Genomic DNA, 13,711 nt, shown 5'->3' on the forward strand with positions numbered 1-13,711 from the left:
TGGTGGTAGAAGAGCAAGCGAGCTGGGGGAATGTGCCACATGTTTAAACCATCAGATCTCATGAGAACTCACTCATTATCATGAGAACAGCAAGGAGAAAATATGCCCTCATGAGCTAATCACCTCCCACCAGGTCCTTCTCCCTGCATTGGGAATTACAATTTAACATGCGATTTGGGTGAGGACACAGACTCAAACCATGTAAACTCAGTATCTGGGTGATGAGATCATTCGTACCTCAAACTCAGCATCATGAGATATACCCATATAACAAACTGGCACATGTGCCCCTGAATGTAAAATAAAAGTTAAAATTATTTTCAAAATAAAAATAATAAATGAATAAATAAATATGATTAGATGAAATTAAAATTTTGAATTAAAAAAATAAATTTGTTCAGCCTGACAGCAGAAGGTATGTAAACGGAAACCGTGAGGTCTGTAGGGTTCAGATCAATTGCACAATCTGTACTAAGTTGATGTCCTGTTGTTTGGATGAAAAGAAAAGTGGCGAAACATAGATCTAACATGAAAAAATAGGCAAGTTTTTATGATAGCAAAAAGAAGAATGGAAGAAATAGGACTGAGGTTATAGTGATTGATAGATATTAATAGACAACTGAGGCAAAAGCCTCTGGTTGCATAAAATATTAATTTTGTTTTTTTCTAGTAAAACATCAAAATCCTATGCCCTGCACCCAGAAAAAAAATCTTTTAGCCCTGTAATTACCTTTATTCCCAGCACCATTCCATTCATTAAATAGTGTATAGGGTGATTAATAACTGAATTATTCACAGAATTAAGGCAGAAATTTTTGTATTTTAGGATGATGTTAATAATATAGTCATTGAACTAAGATAAAATTTGACTAGCAGTGTGATCACCATGAATGCCATGTTGATATCTTGTTAGATTTGGCAACCCAAAGTTAACAAATTTATTAATAAAATAAAATTTCATTCATGATTAATTTACAATTAGTAAACATGCTACTACCCCTTCCTTCCCTTTCTTTTTTATTCTTTCATTCATTCCTACAGAGCAGTAGCTTTCAGTCTCAGATCCCCAGAATCCTAAGGAATCCTTGAATGTCATCATGGGGAGCCAGGTGTGGGGATTCCCAAAAGTTGTATTTAATACAGTACTTGAAAAAATCTCGAAAAGTTATATATGTACACTAGAAAAAGCTACATAGATTTTAAGTTTTATATATAGTTGGATACTTTTTATTTCTATCTGGAACTGTCATTAAAGTTAGTAATGTTGATTATTTCATACTGACCTAATCGGTAGCCTTATATATCATTGATTAATTATCAATAAAATAAGAACCCCACAAAATTACAAAATATATATATTTTTTATGGGGCAAAAGTGAGCCCCGTCCTGGAACATTCACTTTACAAATTAAGATACAGTGGATGCTGCCTTAACTGACCTCCACTTAACTGATTTGCAATCAGCACTTTCTGGTACCCCTGTACAACTTACTGACTGAGGTCCACTGCAAACTGAAAGCCCTTGAGCTACTTCCAAGGCCCATACATTTCTCCTTCCATCACGCAAGTTGTATATTTTATTAGAGGAAGCTGTGTTCATTCCTAAATATGTTTACACCATTTGTTCTTGTTATTGTTATGCAATTTAGTAAAATTACGTAACTGAGAAAATGAGTATAACAAGAGTAGTAGTGTTGTTTTTCTGAGAAATAAACTGAATGTGTTGGAAAAATGAGACACAAACAGTTGCTGACACCTTAACGGTTGGCAAGAAAGCTAGAAACAAATGGGAAAAATTATGTAATCTAGGATTTCAGACCCCAGTTCTCTTCATAAAAAGGGAACAAGAAATCACTGACAACGTATCATTGACATAGTTTCCACAAGAAACTCCACTCAGTGAATCCATGCAAGGCTTTGAACTTATCATACAAATACTGCAAATTTATTTACACGTGTCTTTTAAATTAAAATTAAGTTTTAAGGACATACATATAATACTTCTTACGATTCCTCCATCTAACTTAAAATTTGTGGCTGTTTATTAATGGTCCCAATCTTATTGAATAAGGGGGTTTCTACCATTTTGCTAACCAAAAGTTTACTTTGATGAAGATGGAATTATAAATACAAGAATTTATTCAAGTTTAAGGAATTAGTAATAGAATTTAGTAGTTAATACACTTTAGTATTCCTAAAAATCACTTGAAAAGCTTCCTAACTGCAAATTCTTGTGCCTTAAGCCTGAGATTTTGATTCAGTAGGTCTAACAAGGGACATAGGAATCTTTATTTTTAGGAATGTTAAAGGAAAATTCCTAAAATAAGGTAAATTATGGCTTACAAATATAAAATGAACACTTGTCTAAGATTTTTGTTTAACTCATTTGTTTAATGAGGGAGCCAGTGTGATGTTATAATGAGTTTTATGGAAAATTCAAAGAGCCACACATATCTAGGCACTAAGAAACACTGAAATGAACTTGCTTGTTAGATTCAAAACTGACTTCCTGATGGAAGGTGGAGGAAGGAAAATTAATTATACTGCCACCAAAATCAATCATTTGCATGTCTATAGACAAGAATATTTGCATACTAACGGTAATCTGCAACTAACAGAATTTCAAATAACAAAGAAAGTGATAGAAACAGATAACCCAGATTATTCTAGACAAGGCTGGGTTTTCCATTGAAGACACTCAGTGGTAACTCCTTTAGTCCATCTTAAAATATTTCATTTTCTCCTGAAACAAGCTGCTCAAGCAATTCAAATACTGTACAATGAATGTGGTCATTGGGTCACACCTGGAGAAATCCTTTTCTGACCTATAATCAAGACTGTTGAATTACTCCCTTCACTAGAGAGAATAAAATATTACCACATAAATTCGTGTTATGATAATGGCCCACTAGGAGTGCTTTGGTGTTCTTAATTTTCTTAAGATTAATATTTCTGAAGTAATTCCTAAATGCCAAGCAATATATTTTCCAATTTAATCTTTGATTGACTTTTACTTTCACTTCAATTGAGCTACTCACTTTCATGGTTATAAACTTTTCAGTAACTTAAAAATTGATTTCTAATGATATAAACTCTAATATTCCACTCTGTGACCTGCTCTACCAGATTCTCTCTTCCTTACTGCCAATTCACCTTCTCTTCTATCTCTTCGAGTGCCCCAGTATCTTGACTCTTCCATTTTCTTTTTTCTTTTTTAAGTGGACACAATATAATTTCACATGATGATTGGGTACAATGTGGTATTTTGATACATGACATATTGTTAAATAATCAAGTCATGGTAATTAGCATATCCATTACTATAAACATTTATAATTTTTTGTTGTGAGAAGATTCAAAATTCTGCTAGCTATTTAAAATACACATGCCTTATTATTGTTGTTATCTATGGTTACCCCTAATGTGCAATACAATGTCAGAACTCATTCCTCTTATTTAATTGTAATATTGTACCCATTGGCCAACTCTCCCCATCAACCTCTCCCTGTCCTTCTCAGTCTGGTAACCACTCTTCTACCCTCCGTTTCTATTAGATCAGTTTTTTTGTTTTGTTTTGTTTTTAATATTTCATATATGAATGAGATCATGTGATATTTTTCTTTCTGTGATTAGCTTATTTTAGTTACCACAGTGTCCTCTATGCTCATTCATGTTGTCACAAGTGACACAATTTCACCCTTTTTATGGATGAATAGTGTTCTTTTGTGCATATGATATAGTTTGGATATTTGTTCTCACCCAAATCTCATGTTATATTGTAATCCGCAGTGTTAGAGATGGGGCCTGGCGGGAGGTGTTTGGGTCATAGAGGTGATCCCTCATGGCTTTGTGCTGTCCTCATGATAGTGAATGAGTTCTCAAGCTTCCTGAGGCCTCCCCAGAAGCTTATGTTGGCACTATGCTTCCTGTACAGCCCACAGAACTAGGAGTCAATTAAGTGTCTTTTCTTATAAATTACCCAGTCTCAGGTATTTTTTTATAGCAATGCAAGAATGGCCAAATACAGCATATATGCTAAATTTTCTTTATCCATTCATTCATTGCTGGACACTTTAGGTTGATTCTAGGCTATTGTGAATAGTGCTGTAATAAACATGAGAGTGCAGAAATCTCTTTGACATACTGATTTAATTTTCTTTGAATATATACCAAGTAGTGGGATTGCTGGATTATATGATAAGTTCATTTTTAATGTTTTTAGAAATTATCATACTGTTTTCCATAATGATTGCTCTAATTTACATTTCCAACAACAGTATATGAACCTTTCCCTTTCTTCATATCCTTGCCAGCTTTTGTTACTTTTTGACTTTTGGAAAAAATGCATTTTAAGCAGTGCGAGATGATTATGTCACTGTACTTTTGGCTTGCATTTCTCTGATTATTAGTGATGTTGAGCATTTTTTCATATATCTGTTGATAATTTTTATGTCTTATTTGGAGAAATGTCTATTCAGGTTTCTTGCCTATTTTCTGATACAATTATTTGTATTTTTGCTGTTGAGTTGTTTGAGCTTTCTATAAATTTGGGATATTAACCTGTTGTGAAGTGAATAGTTTACAGATATTTTTTCCCATTTTGTAGGTTGTCTCTTCACTCTGGTGATTATTTCCTTTGCAGTGCAGAACTTTTTATTTGGTGTAATTCCATTTGTTTATTTTTGCTTTTGTTGTGCATGTCTTTTGATGTCTTTTCTAACAAGTCCTTGCCCAGACAAATGACATACAGCATTTTGCCTATATTTTCTTCCACTAGTTTCATAGTTTGGGGTCTTATATTTAAATATTTAATTTTATTATATATTTTGAGATTAGATAGTTCTATACCTCTAACATTGTTGTTTTGCTTAAGATTTATTTGGCTATTTGGGTTTTTTTAATAGTTTCACATGAAATTTAAGATCTTTTTAAATATCTGTGAAGAATGAAATTGGAAATTTGATAGTGATTATATTGGATCTATAGATTGATTTGAGTTGTATGGTCATTTCAACAATATTAATTCTACTAGTCCGTGAATATGGAATATCTTTCTATTTATTTTAATTTTTTTCAATTGCTTTTATCAATATTTAATAGTTTTCATATTTTCTTGGCTAAACTTATTCCTAGGTATTTTATTTTTTTAATAGCTATTTTGAATGGGATTACTTTCCCATTTTATCATTTTATGATAAAATCTTAAAAGGATGTCAAATTTTGTCAAATGCTTTTTCTGCATCTATTGAAATAATTATTTTTTTATACTTCATTGTTTAATGTGATATATCAAATTTGTTGATTTACATATTATACATTAAATATAACATGTAATATATATATTTATTAAATTATATTATATATATATATACATATAATTTACCTCCCCAGGTAAATACCACTTGATTATGGTGAATAATCTTCTTAATGTGCTTTTGAATTACCAGTTTTAGCACTGCTGGTTTTGAATTTTTGCATCTATGTTCATCAATGATATTGGCCTGTAGGTTTTTCTTTTTTTTTTTTCCTGTTCTTGTCTCATTTTGAAATCAGGTAATGCTGTCTTCATAGAATGAATTTGGAAGAGTTCCCTCCTTTTTATTTTTTGAAATAGTTGTAAATAATTTGTATAAGTTCTTCTTTAAATGTTTTGTATAATTTGTCAGTGAAAACCATCAGGTCCTGAACTTTTCTTTCTTCTATTTTTTTAGAGACAGGGTCTCACTCTGTCACTGAGGCTGGCATACAGTGGTGCAGTCATAGCTGACTGAAGCCTCAAATTCGTCATCTTAAGTTATCTTCCTGCCTCAGCCATCTCAGTAGCCAGGACTACAAGTAAAAACCCCACTACACATGACTAATTTTTATTTTTATATTTAGAGATGGGGTCTTGCTGTTTGCCCAGGCTAATCTTGAACTCATGGCCTATAATGATTCTCCTGCCTTGGGTTCCTAAAATGTGAGATTACATGAATGAGCTGCTGTGAAGTCGTTTGGATTTTCCTTTATTGAGAGACTAAATTGCTGCTTCAATCTCATCATTTGCTGTTGGTGTGTTCACATTTTCTATTTCTTCTTCCTTCAGTTTTGATAGGTTGTATGTGTATAGAGTGTATGTATTTCTTCAAGGTTTTTCAATTTATTGGTGTATAATTGTTTGTAGTACTTATGATTATTTGTATTTCTGTAGTGTCCCATCATAGTGTCTCATTTTTCACCTCTGATTGTGTTTCTGTGAATTTTCTCTTTTTTTCTTTGTCTGACAAAACGTTTGTCTGTTTTATCTTTTTGAAAAAGACCCCTTCATTTAATTAATGTTTTGTTTTTTTTGTCTTCATTCTATTTATTTGCACTCAGATCTTTATAGTCTTCTGCTAATTTGGGGCTTAGTTTGTTCTTGATTTTATAGGTCCTTGAAAGACTTTGTTAGGTTATTTGTGATCTTTCTTTTTTTTTTTTGATGTAGAAGTATATTGCTATAAACTTCCCTTTAAGGACTGTTTTGTTGTATTTCATAAGTTTTCATATGTTCTGACTTCATTTGTGTCTTAAGACATTTTCAAAATTAACATTTTTTTCATTGACCCATTGGTTGTTTAGAGATATGTTGTTTAATTTGTATGTATTTGCACAATTTCTGAAGTTCCTCTTGTTGTTTATTTCTAGCTTTATTCCAGATGGTCAGAAAAAACATGATATAATTCTGATTTTTTTGATTAGCTAAGACTTGTTTTGTGGTTTGACATATCTATCATGGACAATGTTCCATGTGTAAGTGAAAAGACCATGAATTATGCAATTGTTGGATGACATGTTATGTAAATAATTGTTAAGTTCTTTTGGTCTAGAGTGCAGTTTAAATACAATGTTTCTTTGTTGAGATTCTGTCTGAATGATCTGAATGTCTGAATGCTGAAAGTGAGATTCTGTCACAAAGGTCTGTTTATTGCTGAAAGTGGGATGTTCATTGCTGAGGCCAGGAGTTCAACATTGTATTCCTTTCTATCTCTCCTTTTAGATATGTTAATGTTTGCTTTATATGTTTAGGTTCTCCAATATTGAGTGCATATATATTTACAATTATTTTATTCTCTTCTTGTACTGATCTCTTTATTATTATATAATAGCCTTGTTTATCTGTGTTTATAGTTTTTTTTTTTTTACTTGAAGTCTATTTTATCTGATATAAGTGTATCTACTCCTGTATTCTTTTGGTTTCCATTGTCATAAAATCTATTTTTCCATCTGATCACTCTCCATTTATATGTGTATTTACAGGTGATGTGAATTTCTTATAGAAAAAATATAATTAGGTCTTGCTTTAATTCATTTACCCATTCTGTGTCTTCTGACTGGATAATTTAATCTATTTACATTCAAGGTAATTATTGATAGATAAGGACTTGTACTGCCATATATTTGTTTTCTTATTTTATTTTAGAATTTTTGTACTTTTTTGTTCCTTTATTGTCTTCCTTTGTAGTTAAGTGATTTTCTCTGTGTGTTTTTATTTCTTATTCTTTTATTTTTAGTGTATCTATTAAAAGTTTTTGCCTTTTATTTACTATAAGGCATACAAAGAACATTTCATGGTTTTAATAGGTAATTTTAAATGGATAACAACTTAATTTTGATAATAAGAAATGGGGATAAGAAATCGTTCTGCTTTTTAACTCAGTCACTCCCCCACATTTTGCATTTGTGATCCCTTAATTTATATCTTTTATGTCACGTATCCCTTAACAAATTACTGTAGTTATTTATATATTTTTTTGTATTTTAACCTTCCTACTAAAAATATGAATATGTAAGTTGTTTATATTCAATTATTACCGTATTAGAGCATTCTGAATTTGTCTAAATATTTATTTTTGCCTGTGGATTTATACCTTACAATTTTTTATATTACATATTAATGCCCTTTTCTTTCAGTTTGAAAACTGTTCTTCAAACTGTAGGGAAGGTATGGTTACAATGGTTACAATGAATTCCTTCATCTTTTGTTTGTCTGAGAATGTTTTAATCTCTCTTTTGATTTCTAAATGAGAGCTGTGCTGGATACTGTATTCATGCTTGACAGTTTTTTCTTCAGCACTTGTTTCTATTATCTTACTCTCTCCTGCCTGTATTGTTTCTGCTGAGAAGTCTGCTGCTAGGCATATTGGAATTCTCTTATGTGTTATATGCTTCCTTTTTCTTAGTGCTTTCAGGACCTACTCTTTGTCTTTGACCTTTGAAAATTTAATGACAATATATCCTGGGGTTGACTTATTCATATTAAACCAGATTAGAGTGCTTGGCCATCCTAAACATTTTAATCTTTCTCCAAGTTTAAAAAGTTTTCTGTTATTTCTTTGAATAAGCTTCTAACTCTTTTCTATTCCTAGTTCCACTTTAAAACCTGTGATAACGTAGATTTGTTCTTTTGATGGTATCCCGTGGATCTCATAAATTTTCTTTGTTTCTTCTCATTTTTTTTTCTTTTTTTCTACTCTTACAGCATATTTTCAAAGAACCTGTCTTTGAGCTCACTGTTTCTTCTGCTTGATCAGTTCTGCTGTTGATGCTCTCTATTGCATTTTTCAATTTGTTTATTAAACTTTCTAACTCCACGATTTCCATTTGATTTTTTTCCCATTATTTTAAATCCTTTGTTGAATTTTTCTGATAAATTTCTGAATTGTTTCTCTATACTTTCTTAAAGCTCACACATTGGAAAAAAAAGCCATTTTAAATTCTTTGTCTGCCACATCATTCATTTGCATGTCTTTAAGTTCAGTTGCTCATACCTTGTTTTCTCCATTTGGTGAGGCAATTTTTCCTAGGCTATTCTTATTTTTTGTAGACGTACATCTCTGTCTATACATTAATGAATTAAATATTTATGTCAGTCTTCTTGGTTTATGTTTGTTTTTGACTGTTTCTCGGTGGATTTGTTTTGAAATTCTGTGTGGATTTCCATTATATTCCATTTTAGCATTAGTAGGTGCCCAAGGCCAACGTTAGACATAAGTCTTGCAATGGCTTCACCACTGATGCAATGTAACTGGATGGGTCCATGGGTGATCCACAGAGAGCCGCATGGCTGTGGGGGAGAACAAGTCAGGCCATCAAGTCTGGACAGTCTGTGTGTCATGTTTCCCACAGTGTAGTGCCCATAAACAGCCTTTCTGGTGTAATGTTTCCTCTGGTAGGAATGGCTAGCCACTGCTAAGTTTCACAGAATGGTTATTGCTAACCCAAACCCCTCTCTATGTCCGTAGCATGCCTCAGGTGATTCAGCTCTGTTGACACTCATGGTGCTGCTTTTGGGGTGATGCAGGAGTGAGTCTACTGTGAAGGAACCCAGTATGGAGGAAACAAATAAACATTCATCTTCTGTTTACTTTATTCAGTGTAAAAACTGTGAGTTCAGGAGGACTTTCTGCATATGATACCTTAATGGCTGGGGGGAGAAGTATGTCAGTCACAGAGTACTGGTTCCCTTACTGTCAAACCATGGTTTTACTCTTCTTTGCAGTCCAAAAGGGCTTCATAGACTCACTCATGTATTCAGGGTTCATTAGCTCTTGCAAAAATAATTCCTTATGTGGATAGTTGTTCATATAGAGGTGTCCATAGGAGTATGATACCTGGAGAAATCTACTCCACTATCTTGCTCTGCCCTAGTCCTTCCCCTTTCCAGCAAGAGTTTGCCTCCTCCTTGTTTTCTTTTTTTTTCTTAACAAAAGCAGGCTTAGCCTTTTAATCCCTTACCCTCCTCCACTTCCAATGCCATTGCTTCTTCGTAATGCCTATCATTTCTTCTGTGCTATATGACCTTCAGCTGGTTTACAGTATATAAGTTTTAATATCTTATAAATTGGGGATAATAGCATCCATTTGATAGGGAAGTTAAAAATATTAAGTGACATTGTTTATGTTAAATGGATATAACTTTTTGAAATAGATTGAGATGTTTCTGTACTTCTTTTTTCTGGTCTTGTTGTTGAACCAGAAGAATCCATTGTCATGAAAAGCCATAAAACTGTGATAGAAATTAAAAGTGAATAGGAACTTATTTAAAAATCAACAATCTCCTTTTCAATGTCAAAATAAGAACCAGAAACTTTTAATAAGGCAATAGCCTGAAGAAATAACTTATAGAAGAGAACATGAGTTTTTAAATCCTAAGGGGTTATTTTACATATTCATGAGTTGAGATTGGCTGCCTTTAATCCTACTATAATTTCAATGTAAGTTTTAGAGAGTGTGGAAACAAAGAAAAAAATTGCACTGGAAAAAGTTAAATAAGTAAGGAAGATATTATTCATGGCTATTGCAGGAAGGGAGAGAGGCCAGAACCCAGTCTGAACTCAGCTCCATTGAAACAAAGGGCAGTGGAGTGTTTGGAAGCTGGGGTTGGGGGAGATCATAGGCCCCCTGTCTTTGCTAACTGTCTTTTCTCAAAGGAAAAGTAAACTTTTATTTTTGTGATAGAAGGTAATTTTCAACTTGGAGCAAGATTAGGCTCTTACTCTTTCATGGAGACTGAGAGAAAAGGGTGGTATCTTTCTTGAGGATTTCATTTGAAAGGGTTGGTTCCCAGGTCCTTGAAAAAGATACGTCTTATTTTAAATCAGGCAAGTGGCTCCTGAAAGGATTTACATCTCAGAGAGGCAGAGAAAGAATAATGTTACAATGATAACTTTTCTAAAATATTCTAAGAAAAAGGAGGCCAGGAGGCTATAATTGGAAATAATCCTATAGAACATTTTGTCTAGCTGAGGGGACGGTTTAGTCACAGGTATGATGTAAGGGAACTTTCTACTGGATAAGAGAAAGAGAAGAACCATTAATTATGGAGGAAGAAGAAAATTATAAGATGTGACTATGAGAGGGTTCTGCCTATGTTTCTTATCAAGTAGCCGGCCCGATCAGCTTTCTGGGACTCAATCAGGTAGATAGATAAGTAAAGGGTAGACAGATGAAGATCAGGGAATTTCCAATTTGGTGCTTTACTTCTCTAGTGTACATAGGCTGGCCCAGGAATTATAGAGCAGCAACGGCAGAGGGAGGTGCCTGCAAGATGATAAATTCCCTTACTCTCAGCTTGTGAGTGCTGACTGAAAAGCCCGAATTCTCTCACAGTGTGGTGGGGGGAGGACTCATAACTAGCTTGGCAGGACTAGGAAACCAGCAGAGGCCTGTGTGGGACATGGAGGCCTCAGAATGTGAGGTCTTGGTGAGGTGGTAGAGTGAAATAGTAATGGGTGAGCAGAAACCTCATCAGTGGGTGCCAATACATGCCCAAACAAAGACAGGATTGATTAGCTATATGTCAGCAGATATCAGTGAGGGATGCCCGGAGAAAAGACTCCACTGACCAGACTCTCTGACATAGCAGAGACCAGCTTGCTTCAGGTCAGTGCACTGCCACCTCGACCCCATGAGGGCACCTGACCGAGACTTCCCCTGTATGCAGATGCTTTCCGGGATGGATGTTGCAGCAGAAAAATCCTTTAAGGGCACAGCCTGCCTTAGGGAGTTTGAAATTTGAATTAAGTGTTAAAGAAAATTAATTAATGTAAAAAAGTCCCCATTGCATTTAATTACTAGATTTAAGAGTCTTCCAAACTGTGATGACAAATAATCAAATGAGATCAATTACAGAAATAAATGAAGGCACTTTTAAATTCTTTGCTCATATGTGTAGCTATATGAAGCTTCAACAAAGTTTACATGTCAGATTTGTAAAATGACTTGTAAGTAAGCACTGATAAATATTACTCCTTGTTGTCGTATTTCTAGTTAGCTTTCTTCTCAGTTCCTTGTGGCAACTATTTGATACATTGAGTGCTTAGGTAACTTCTGTCCCTTTCACATTAAGGCCATACATTTCCCCATTTTCTGCTTCTTTTTCTCTACATTCGTTCACACACTCCCCTTTATTTGCACTTTCCTTCTATTTAAAGTTTTTTACCTCTGCTCTGGATCCCATTCTCTTATGCCTACTTAGAACCTTTGTTCCACCAATGATCTTACTTCTCTTCCAAATTTTCAGAACATACAAATAGTCAAATCCTCTTCCATTAAAGAAAATCCTCCACATCTATGATGATGTTTACATCATTATCATTTAAGTGCTACACTCTCTTTTTTTTGGTAAACAAAATGCTTTGGAAAGTTATCTATATTTATCTCCACTAATTCAGATACCCCTGACACTACTGAAATCAACCTATCTCCTGACACCCATGACTTCCTAATTGCCAAGCTCTTATGTTGCATAATCTATACACTGAACAAAAATGCCTTGCAAAATAATCAGATTGCAATTGCTCATTTGTTTCTTTTAAATGTTATTCAGCTGGAGAACATTTTCTCCTGCCTCTGAATGACAATCTGTCCAACTTCATAACACATTTGCTCACTCTTGAGAGTCTTACCTTCATGTTTTATTGAAAGCATAGTCTCAGAGTTTTCAGTCTTATTGTCCAACTTTCTATCTTCCATTTAATATAGAATATTCTCTTCTTATTTTGATAAGTCTAGGGATGGTGGTTGTCTGTGGGAATGGTGTCTACTCATCCCTCCACTGCCCCCACACCCTCATCATGTTAACAGCTGCGGGAGGTGGGTACTTGGTATTAAAGAATAATCTTTCCAAAAAGATAAAATATTTACTCTCTTGTAAATATAAGATAAAATGTCAAAACATTTTTATAGCTCGTTCACTAATTAGGGGGTAGTAAGACATTACAGCCAGTTTGAAGGGGAATTCAAAGGACACGCATATAAGGAAATAGGCAAGCTAAAGTAAATTTACAAATAAATGCAAAACTGGTTGATATCCTGGGTCAATAATCAATTGATTCTACCTGAAAAACTATTTGCATTCCTATGGATGAGAATCATTTGCATTGCTGTAAAGTTTATTTGTTTTTGTTTTTGTTTTTTTTTTGCAATGTACAGAGATGAAATAGCTCAAAATTGTTAAGGGCTCCTACAGTGCCAGATAGAACAGAATAATGCACTGGACAAGATACATATTTATATATACTTCTATTTCGTCCATTTCAGGATCTTTCGGAATTTTTCCTGACAGTGAAAAAGTAAAGAGGAACGTTTTTTCCTTCCTTCCTTCCTTCCTTCCTTCCCTCCCTCATTCCCTCATTCCCTCCTTCTCTCCTTCCCTCCCTCTCTCCCTCCCTCAGTGGCTTCATGCTCTCTTGATATGATTGATGAATAAAGCTTTTTTTTCATGGCAGTTTGGAGATAGGCATTCCTGAGCACTTCTCTCCTGTGGTTTCTTTGAATTAAGCAATTGAATCTTTATTTTAGTTTATTGCTTATGGCAGTTTTTACAGTCTTAAGAAGCCTATTTTCTTGATCATGGTATGTGTCCCTTATGGGTCAGCTATAGAGCAGTCTGACTGAGCAGCCTCGGTCTAGAACATTGGCAGTCACCATGCTAATGGGAGAGGGAATCTTAAAGCTTCTGCTTGGAAGTGACACATGCCACGTCAACCTACATTTCATTGGCTAAACAGGCCACATGTCTAAATCTGACGCTTCCTTCAACAGGACAGAAATGTATAATCTTCCAGTATATAGGGCCACTCAGTAGGGACACCAGATAACTGGTGAATGGTAATATAATCTACCACATTGACCACAAGGAAAACATTAGCAATCCCCAGGGTTCTATCTGGTCTTCTTAGATTCTTTT

Source organism: Cebus imitator, unplaced genomic scaffold (assembly GCF_001604975.1).
Source record: "Cebus imitator isolate Cc_AM_T3 unplaced genomic scaffold, Cebus_imitator-1.0 Scaffold571, whole genome shotgun sequence".
Lineage (NCBI taxonomy): Eukaryota > Metazoa > Chordata > Mammalia > Primates > Cebidae > Cebus > Cebus imitator.